This window comes from Arachis ipaensis, chromosome B09 (genome assembly GCF_000816755.2).
Source record: "Arachis ipaensis cultivar K30076 chromosome B09, Araip1.1, whole genome shotgun sequence".
NCBI classification, from domain to species: Eukaryota; Viridiplantae; Streptophyta; class Magnoliopsida; order Fabales; family Fabaceae; genus Arachis; species Arachis ipaensis.
Window position 1 is genome coordinate 77,608,890 of NC_029793.2, and position 11,692 is coordinate 77,620,581.

Here is an 11,692-nt window from a genome sequence, read left to right on the forward strand (position 1 = left end):
GAGCTTTTCTGGAGGTGAAGAAATCAAAATGGAGCATTCTCAACGTCTATGAAAAGCTGACATCCAGAGCTTTTCATCAATATATAATAGTCCATACTTTACTTCGGATTAGAAGGCCCAAAACTGGCGTCCAATGCCAGCTACCTGCCCCCTTCCACGCGTCCAGCGCTTAAAACAGCAGAGACCAATGTACAAACGCCCAAAGAGGACCCCCTAGCTGGCGTTCCACGCCCCAGAGACCTCATAGCACGTGGATCTCATCAAAGTGCAGCCCAAACACTCACCAAGTGGGCCCCAGAAGTGGATTTTAGCACTAAATAGACTGTTTTACCCTTACTAGTCATCTGTTTAGTATTTAAGGGATTTTATTTATGTAATTCAGAGGTTTTTTAGACACTTTCAGTCATCATACACGTTTATCATTGTTTTTACTTTTAGTATGAGTTTCTAAACCTCCTAGGTTGAGGGGAGGATCCCTGCAGAGTCCTATGAATTAATTAAAGTATTTCTGTTTCTTCTTCGATCTGTGTTTGATCTATCTCTAAGATGTATATCCAATCTTCATCGTGGTGAATAGGATGATCTGACAAATTAGCTCTGTTCATCACATTAAGACAAACGTGTCTGACAAACACCCGCGTCTACTTGGGTTCGTGTGAATACTTGGTCGGAAAGCACGAGCCAACAGCTATGTTTATACATCTCTCAGACGGTTAATCCACGACTTCGTAGGGGACTTCTTGAGACACCAGTTCAGCCGATTTCCGGGGAGATTAGGGTGTCCGTGGTATAGGCTAGAATCCAAAGAAGCAGCGTTCTCTGATCCGGAAGATTCGACCTTGTCTGTGGTATTTTGAGTAGGATCACCAAGAGAATGACTTGCTAGAGCTTCACCCTCCGTCAGATTGAATAACCATGGGCAATGGCATTTGACCTGTAGCAGAGGAGATCAATGACCACGGGCAATTGCTTTGATCACTTACAGCTTTCCATAGAAGAAGATCATTCACAAGCAAGGAAGACAGTAATACCAGAGTTTATTCAGAAAGACAAAGCAACTCCGACTCTCAACTCTATTCCTATCCTTATTTCAACTTAACATCCAAATGTTTGATATAACAAGTACTTATCCAAAGTTCTAAGCATAAACTTTTTATTCTGCCTGACTAAGACCTGCAAGACAACTATTGCTCGCTTCAAGCCACAATCCTCATGGGATCGATCCTGACTTGCTCAGGTATTACTTGGATGATCCAGTCCACTTGCTGGTACTACTGCTATACAAACAGTGTGGGGTTTGCGTACATACGCACCACTCTCTCCCTCCTTTTTTCTCTCTCAACGTCTCACTCTCTCTCTCTTCCTTTGTTTTGAGGGCAACGGCGATGGCTACATCCAACTCCGCCGGTGCCATCCTCTTCTTCCACTCCCTTTTCTCTTCTTCTTCTCCCTCATTTCCTTCTTCGCAGTGCTCTATGTGTGTGTGTGGGAAAGGGGGGCTGACAGCACTGAGTTTAGAGGGAGTGAGGTAAGGGTGTGTGAAATTAGGGTTCAGGTAATTGGGTTTGGGTAATTTGGTAATTTTAATAAAATTAGGTGATAGAGTAGTAATTTGAAACCAAATTTAACCCAATAAAATTATTTCATAAGCACATTATTTATTTATCAATTTGCTAATTGATTTTCAAATATGTAACACCCTTACTACTAAATGTCATGCTTCCGGCTGCATCACTCTGATAGTGAAGAGTATTACGACGACTTCCATATACTTGATAATGAGATTAAGCCTATGACTTGAAAATGTATCGCTGTTTTGTTGAAAAAACCGGAAATACTTTTAAAATTTTACCAACATGCATACACATATATACAAAACTTCTTATACAAGTAACTTACATAATTATATACAAACAAATCATACAACTCCTATCCCTCTTACAAAATTATAATAATAAAGGCGAGAAAAATTAATAACATATGTATACAAACAGAAATAGCACATCTAAGAACTTAACAAAAACTTTGCAAGCTTCCTCGTCCGTCCTGAAAAGAGAAGTCTGTAGGGAGGTGAGAAAATCCTCCTCAAAAGGGTTCTCAGTAAGGGGTTTTTAAGAATTGTATAAGAAGATATTTTAAATAAAACTATTTTCACATGCAGTGATCATCAGTTCATTAATCAAATATAAAACACATATTTTTCTTATAAAAATTTCACGTAAAATACTTACGACTGATCTAACCAATCATGGCCTTCGGCCCATATCAAATCAACTCGGCCTCTGGTCCAAATTAAATCAACTTGGCCTTTGGCCCAAAATCAAATCAACTTGGCCTACGTCCCAATTGGTGCTCAAAAATGAAACTTGCACAACTGAACCGGCAAGTGCACCGGGTCATCCAAGTAATACCTTAGGTGAGTGAGGGTCGAATCCCACGAGAATTGTAGGATTGAGCAAGCTGTGGTTATCCTACAGATCTTGGTCAAGCGAATAAAAAGTTGATTGTTGTTGTTGTAGGCGCATAAACAAAACAATAGCAAAAGCAATAAAGAGATAATGTAGAAACAATAGTAAGAAATCAGTTAAGGCATCAGAGATGCCTATTTTTCTGGATTGACACTTCGTACTGACTACTTTAACAATGAGTGATTCAGTCAATGGCAAGGCTGTAAGTGATTAAGCCATGGGTCGTGGTCATTAATCTCCTATGTTCCAAACCAAACGCCCAAACAGGTCAGTCAATATAGACGAGGGTGAAGATCTCGCAATTCAATCTTTGATGATCCTACTCAAAATGTCACAGACAAAGTCAGATCTTCCAGATCGGAGAATGAAGCTCTATGATTCTAGCCTTGATGCCACAGGGACCTCAATTACCATGACTAATGGGATTTCATGTCACGTATCCCAATTAGCCAAAATAACTTGTTGGAACCTGTAATGTACTCTCAAGCTATAGCTCAATACTATCTGGGTCAGGACTCCTAAAGAACTCATGTAGAATAAGGGTCATACTTTCGTTCCACCCCAGATTCATAAAGATGAAGAACGATAATACATTATAGAATGGAATCAAACATATATTAAAGTACAAAAGTAATAATATTTATCCATAGGAAATAGTAGAGCTCCTATCCTTAACCTAGGAAGTTTAGCCGCTCTTATTTTATAGAAAAAATAAATTATCAGAAGCTGAAGATCAAAAGTTTTTTTAACAAAGGTGATATTCCTTCTATTTGTACTAATAACTGATGAGTGGATATTTTATACACTTTTTGGCATCATTTTCATATTATTTTAGTTATATTTTGTTTAAGTTTCATTATATTTTTATAGGTTTTAGTGAAAAATTCACATTTTTGGATTCTACTTTGAGTTGTTGTATTTAATGATGATTTTAGGTAATTTCTGGCTGAAATTGAGGAGCTTTGGCAAAGTCTGATTTATAGGCAAGGAAAGCACAGCAAATGCTGTCAGAATCTGACCTCCGTGCACTCAAACAAGCATTTCTGGAGCTAATGAAATCCAAATGACGCGTTCTCAATGGCATTGAAAAGCTAACTTCCAGAGCTTTTTAGTAATATATAAATGATTTAAACTTTTCTTTAAAGGAGCCTGCCCATACTGGGCATTGAACGCCAAGGAGCTACCCCCTGGCTAGCGTTCATCGTCCCAGGGAGACAAGCCAGCATTGAACGCCCAAGAACCACCCCATTCCTGGCGTTCAACGCCCACTAAGACACAAGAAAATGCTAATCACTCCTTAATGGGCGTTCAAGGCCCATTCCTCAAGGTTGGATTCCAAGCTCAGCCTAAGTACTCAACCAAAGTGGGCCTAATGTTTAAGATCTTCTGCCTCATCATTACGTTTTCATGTTTTACTTTCTGTAAAGCATGAGCAACTAAACCTCCTAAGTTAGGGTTAGGAGCTCTGATGATTCTCATGGATTAATAATATTACTGTTCTATTTTAATACATGTTTTATTCCATTCGCTTGTGCGTTTTTGTTTTTCATCTCATGAATTGAGGATGGCCCGTGACAATAATCCTTGTTCTACATGGGTTCAGTGTGAGTCCTGCCTGGATAGCATTGAACTACAAGCTAGAGAATGCACTAGGGATTCCAAGAGCGTGCCTGAGCGACTTTGGATATGTGACATATAATCCCGTTGACCATGTGTTACTGAGGTTTCTGTGGCATTATGGCTAGAGCATGAGAAGCAGCGTTCCTTGATCCAGAAGATCCGACCTTGTCTGTGGCGTTTTGAGTAGGATTGCGAAGGGTAATGGATTGCTTAGGTCTTCACCTTCGAGTATGGTGGGAAGCCATGAGTTAACTTGATGAGGATGCTACGTGAGTTGCTCGGATATGGTGGACTGCTATGATTTAGAAGGGACTAACTTGATGAGGATGCTACATGAGTTAGTTAATTACGGCTGCCGTTGAATGAATCGTTCGTTGTTGAAGTAGACAGTAAGAAAGGTCAATCCGGAAAGAATACGCATCTCTAAATCCTTAACTAATTATCCTTCATTGCTTTTACACTAATCTGGTATTTTCTTCTTTACTTTTTATTTAAGCTTCTTAACAAACAACCATCTTTTTTAATCGCCTAACGAAGATTTACAAGATAGCCATTGCTTTCTCAATCTGACAATCTCCGTGAGATTCAACACACACTCACCTGAGGTATTACTTGGACGACTCAGTGCACTTGCCGGTTTAGTTGTGCGGAGTTCAATTTCGTGCACCAAGATTTTTGCGCCGTTGCTGGGGATTGTTCAGAGATTGACAAACTACTGGACTATCTTTTTGCTTAGATTAGGTACTTTTTAAGGTTTATTTGCTCTCTTGTTTGCGTCTTTTGTTTTTTTCAAAATGATTTTTCAAAACCTTTATCTGTTTTTGACCATTTATTTTCTTTTGATTTTCTTGTTTTGAGTCTTACCTGTTTCTTATTGCTTTTTGAAAAAAAATTTCAAAGAAACCTTTTCTTTTCTTTAGTACTCTTTTTCTTTGTTTGAGTCTTGTGTCAGTTTTTAAGTTTGGTGTCCCTTCTTGTGTTCATCTTTTCTTTAAATTTTCGAAATTGTCCTTAAGTGTTCATCTTAGTATTCGAATTGTTCTTGGTAATTTTTCTTGTTTGATTTCAAAAATTTTAAGTTTGGTGTCTTTTTGGTGTTTTTCCTTTAATTTTCGAAAATTAGTGTCCTTTGATTTTAAAATTTTTAAGTTTGGTGTCGCTTAGTTCTTTTTCTTTTTCCTTAAAATTCGAAAATCAAAAAAATTTTCTTTTATCTTTCTTTAATTTTTCGAAAATCTTGACTAACTTTCCCTATCTTGATTTAAAAATTTTAAGTTTGGTGTTTTCTTGATAGTAAAGTTTAAATTTTGAATTTCAAATCCTATCTTTTCAAATCTTTATCTTATCTTTTTATCTTTCTTTAAATTTCAAAAATCCTATCTTATCTTAATTTAATTTCAAATTTTAAAATTCAATTTTAAAATTTAAAATTTAAAAATTAAAATTTCAAATTTCAAAATAAAATCTTTTTCAAAAATCAAATTTCAAATCTTATCTTTGCAAATCTTTTTCAATTCTCTATCATATCTTCTTGCTTTATGTTCTTCCTATCTTATCTTCTTTTTAATTTTAAAACTTTTAAATTTCAAATCTTTACCTTCTTTTAAAATTAAATTTCAAAATCAAATCTTTTAATTTGTTTTCAATTCTTGTTAGTTGGTTAGTTACTTGTTTTTTCTTATTTTAATTTTGAAAGTTTGGTATCTCTCTAATTCATCTTTCTCTCTCTTCTATTTTCGAAAACTTTTTACTTCTTTCTCTCTCTCCTTTTTTGAAAATTCTTACCCCTTTCTCTCTCTTCTATTTTCAAAAATCTTCTTTTCTTTTTCTATTTATTTTTTTGAAAACTCTTTTAACTTAAAAAAATATCTTTCTTTTCTTTTCTTCTTATCTAACTCTCTCAAAGGACCTCTATACTCTGACATAGAGAATCCTTTTCTTCTTTTCTTCTTGCATTCTTCCTTCTTATTTATGAGTAGGAACAGGGATAAAGAACCTCTCTTTGATCATGATCCTGAACCTGAGAGGACTCTAAGGAGGCATTTACAACAAGAGCACAGCACTCCGAAGGAAACCTCACAGCTTTTCAAACAAAAAGCTGAAAATACAAACATGGCAACTGTTCATACCCTGGGTCGAACTGTCCGACCCGGGATGATTGGTGGCAAAACAACTGACCTCTTCAGGTCTGAATATCCGACCTCTTTTTAAAGAGATCGGCCAAATCGACAGGAGAGCCCAGTAAAGGGCCCAAATGGAGGAACACGACCCAAATCCAAAGGCAGTTCAAGCCTACAGAGATAAAGGCGGTTCCCTTAAAGATAAGCAGACTTCACTCAAGATAAAGATAAGATAAGATAAGATAACTAACTTATCTTATCAGAAAGGTCAGCCCACACTACTATAAATACACTGGAGCACCCATGTATAACTCATACTCTGATTCGACATAAAAACCTGCTTAATACCCGTGCTAACTTAAGCATCGGAGTCTCTTGCAGGTACCCCCCACCTTTCGGTGGCCAAGGATCAGCAGTGCAGCAAGTCCAATAAGTCGGACACAACAGCTCCGGCCGCCACCAGCCAGCCGGACATGTCATCTCCGACCAGTACGGAAGATCTCATCCGAGATCGACCTCCAGTTTCAGGTAACCCTCGGAACAGCAACCAATCCTAATGGTGGAGGAGATGCAAGGAAGGTCCTAGGTGACTTTACTGCACCCACTTCTGACTTCTATGGAAGCAGCATCTCTATACCTGCAATTGGTGCAAATAACTTTGAGCTGAAGCCTGAATTGGTCACTTTAGTTCAACAAAACTGCCAGTTTCATGGACTTTCACAGGAAGATCCCAACAAATTCATCTCTGATTTCTTATAGATCTGTAATCCTGTTAAGACTAATGGAGTGGATCCTGAAATCTACAGGCTTATGCTTTTCCCCTTCGCTGTAAGGGACAGAGCTAGGTTATGGCTGGATTCTCAGCCTAAGGAAAGCCTAGACTCTTGGGAAAAGGTGGTCAATGCATTCTTGACCAAGTTCTTCCCACCTCAGAAGCTGAGCAAGCTCAGGGTGAAAGTTCAGACCTTCAGGCAGAAAGAGGGAGAATCCCTCTATGAAGCCTGGGAGAGGTACAAGCAATTGATCAAAAAGTGCCCTCCTAACATGATTTCAGACTGGACTATGTTAGATATCTTCTATGATGATCTCTCTGAATTATCGAAGATGGCTTTAGACCACTCTACTGGTGGATCACTCCACTTGAAGAAAATGCCTGAAGAGGCACAAGAACTCATTGACATAGTTGCTAACAACTAGTTCATGTACACTTCTGAGAGGAACCCTATAAGCAATGGGGTAGCTCAGAAGAGAGGAGTCCTAGAAGTTGATACTCTGAATGCCATAATAGCTTAGAATAAGAACTTAACCCAAGAGATCAATATGATCTTTCATCATCTGACTGGATCACAAGCTGAAGCTGACAACACTCAAGAAGCCTCTCATAAAGGAGAGGCATATGATCTAGATCAACCCATGATGGATGAGGTTAACTATTTGGGAAATTCTTTAGGAAATCCCAATAATGAGCTTTATGGAAACACCTACAACCCATCATGGAGGAATCATCCCATCTTTTCATAGAGGGATCAATAGAAGCCTTAGCAAGATTTTAATAACAACCAAGATGGAAGAACCCAAAATAGGTTTAATAATAGACCACTTCCACCTTCTCAGCGAGAGATGGAGACTTCTAAGCAGAGCCTATCTGACCTAGCCACTATAGTCTCCAATCTCTCTAAAACCACTCATAGTTTCATTACTGAAACAAGATCCTCCATTAGAAATTTTGAGGTACAGATTGGTCAGCTGAGTAAGAGAATCTATGAGACTCCTCCTAACACTCTTCTTAGTAACACTGAAGTAAACCCAAGAGAAGAGTGCAAGGCCATCACTGTAGAAGTTGAGGCCGAAACGGAAGACAAGAAGCTTGCATTGAATGCCAGCAAGGGAGTAGCTGGGCATTCAACACCCAAGGAGGAGTAGTTATTGGCGTTCAACACTAGTAATAGAGTAGAGACTGGGCGTTCAACGCCCAAAGAGGAACAAATCGTGGCGTTGAACGCCAGAATAGGAGTATCTGGGCATTCAACGCCCACTAAGGACTCCATTGTTAAAGAACCAAAAGAAACCAGCACGCATGAGGAGATCATAGAGGTTCCCTTGAATGCTTAGTTACAGATTATAGACTCTTAAGAATACTCTTCCTCTAATGAGGAAGAAGAAACTAGCGAAGAGCAAGTTGCTCGGTACTTAAGACTTCTGATGAAGCTGAATGCCAAATTATCTGGAACAGAGACATTGGAGGAAGAACCTCCAGTGCTTACCAAGGAACTCAATGCCTTGGTTCAGAAGAAACTACCTCAGAAGCTGCTGGATCCTGCCTTTGAGAAAGCATTATGTGACCTAGGGTCAAGCATAAACCTTATGCCTCTCTATGTAATGGAGAAACTGGGAATCTTTGAGGTGTAAGCTGCCAAGATCTCATTAGAGATGGCAGACAAGTCACTGAAAAAGGCAAATGGTCTGGTAGAGGATGTCTTAGTAAAGGTTAAAAACTTTTACATCCCTGCAAATTTTATAATCTTAGATACTGGAGAGGACGAGGATAAATCCATCATCCTTGGAAGACCTTTCTTAGCTACAGCCAATGCCATAATTGATGTGGTGAAGGGAGAGCTAATTCTGTAATTATGGGAGGATCACATCTTATTTAAGATGCCCAAACCTAACTCCTCCCCTAAGGGAGAGACAACTGTACAACACTTAGTGTTCCAACCCTCTCTCTCAGTGCAAAGCTATACAGAGCCCTCAGACACCAAATCTAAGTTTGGTGTTGTGAAACCATCCACAAGGACTAAGGATAAGGGTAATGAAAAGAAGGTACCTAAAGGCTGGAGGGATAAGAAAATCCCTACTGAAGGCCTCTCACCTGGTATGAGAGTTGTTTTCATAGACAACCCAGTGATTCCGCACACTGTGAACAAGATCTTGTCTCTAGAACACATGGAACTTATCCATGAGAGCACAAGAAAGAAGTTCAATGTAAGGGGGTGACATTCTAAGCCCCTATCCGTCTCGGTAAAGGAGCTAACCGTCAAGCTAGTGACATTAAAGAAGTGCTTGTTGGGAGGCAACCCAACCATAACTAGAGTCTTCCTATTTTTCCTTAAGTTTATTTACCTAATATTAGTTTATTTTCATAATTATTTTTTTTAAGTTGTGATCATGTGCAATAGCTAGAACAGAGATAAAGACATCCAGAGATGGAAGCAGAACACCTTAGAGTACACCCTTTGCTGGCGTTGAACGCTAGACAAGGAGGCAAAAAGGGCGTTCAACGCCCCAATGGGTAAGGAAGCTGGCGTTGAATACCACACAGGGAGAAGTGTGGGCGTTCAACGCCCATGAGGGAGCAGCATTACTGGCGTTGAATGCCAGCCATGGAGTAGAGGCTGGGCGTTCAACGCCCTATATGGAGTAGGAAGCTGGCGTCGAACACCAGCCAGGGAGCAGAGGCTAAGCGTTCAACGCCCACAAAGGGGTAGGAAATTCGAATTTCCTAGCCCCTCAGGACCAGTAGGTCCCAGAGAATCTCCACCTACCCTATTATCTTTTCTCTCTATCTCCATTATTTTCTTATTCTTCTACTTTATTCTTCCCTTTTATTCATATTTGCTCGAGGATGAGCAAAGCTTTTAAGTTTGGTGTTGGAAAAGCCTTGCTTTTTGCTTTCTATTTACACTTATGGCACCCAAAGTCGGAGAATCCTCTAGAAAGAGAAAAGGAAAAGCCATAGCTCCTGCCTCCGAACCTTGCGAAAGGGAGAGATTCCTTACTAAGGCCCATCAAGACCACTTCCATCAAGTAGTGGCAAAGAAGAGGGTGATTCCCGAAGTCCCCTTTAGACTAAAAAAGAATGAGTACCAGGAGATCCAACAAAAAATCCGGAGAAGAGGTTGGGAAGTTCTGACCAACCCTATCCCGGAAGTTAGAATCTTAATGGTGTAAGAGTTTTATATCAATGCGTGGATCACCAAAAATCATGACACTAGTGTGAACCCACACCCCAAAAATTGGCACACCATAGTCCGAGGGCGTCTCTTGGATTTCAGCCTGGAAAGTGTAAGGTTGGCACTCCATCTACCATTAATGCAAGGAGACCCACACCCTTATACTAGAATAGTCAATTTTGATCAAAGGCTATACCAAGTCCTTTCAGATATTTGTGTGGAAGGAGCACAATGGAAAAGGGATACTCATGGCAAGCCTATCCAACTAAGAAGGCTTGACCTCAAGCCCGTAGCTAGAGGATGGTTGGAGTTCATCCAACGCTCTATCATCCCTACTAGCAACTGGTCCGAAGTGACCATTGACCGAGCTATCATGATTCACTGCATCATGCTTGGGGATGAGGTGGAGGCACATAAGGTGATACCTCAAGAGCTGTACAAGGTGGCATTAAAGACCTCCACTCAAGCAAGGTTGGCATTCCCTCACCTCATATGTCACTTATGCAATTCAGCTGCAATTGTCATAGAAGGAGACATTTCCATTGAGGAGGACAAACCCATCCCTAAAAGAAGGATGGAGCATGTTAGAGAGCCGGCACATGAACCACAGCAAGAGCATGTGGAGCTGCCTCAACAAGAAATCCCTGAGATGCTTCAAGGGATGCATTTTCCTCCCCAAGGATATTGGAATCAATTGAATACTTCTCTAGGAGAATTAAGCTCCAATATGGATCAGCTGAGGATGGAACACCAAGAACATTCCACCATCCTCCATGAAATAAGAGAAGATCAAAGAGCTATGAGGGAAGAGCAACAGAGACAGGGGCATGACATAGAAGAAATCAAGCGCTCTATTAGATACTCTAGAGGAAGCAGTAGCCCCCATGACTAAGGTGGTCACGTTCCATATCCCCCTTTGTTCATGTTTTTTTTCTGTTTTCCATTGTATTTCATTGTTTGTTTCCTGTTTCTAAGTGCATGATCTTCCTTTGTTTTGTCTTAAGCTATGAAATATTCCATGCATCTCTCACTATACACTACAAGAAAAAAGGCCTATGGCCACGCTTTTTTTTGCTACGCTTTAAAAGCGTGGCCAAAAGTGGTCTATGGCCAAGCTTTTGTGAGGGTGGTGCTTGAATAGAGATTTGGCCACATTTTTTTTGCTATGCTTCAAAAGCGTGGCGAAAAGGGCCAATGGCCATGCTTTTATGAGGGTGGCAGTTGATGCGAGATTTAGCCACGTTTTTTTTGCCACGCTTATAAAGCGTAGCCATAGAGAGATTTTGGCACGCTTTTAAAGCGTGGTAACAGGGTTTTATTATTGTGGCGTTTGAAAAGCGTAGCCGTTTTCCTACAAGCCTTTTGGCATGCTTTAAAAGCGTGGCCAAAAGGTTACCCCAGAAAAAAAAATACAAAATGCTTGTATACCCTTCAAATTAAAATTTTTGAGTCTTATAACTTAAACTTTTGAAATTAAATACTCAAAAGCTCGTATATCCTTCTTCATTCAAAGACCCTAACGCTAACTCCTCCT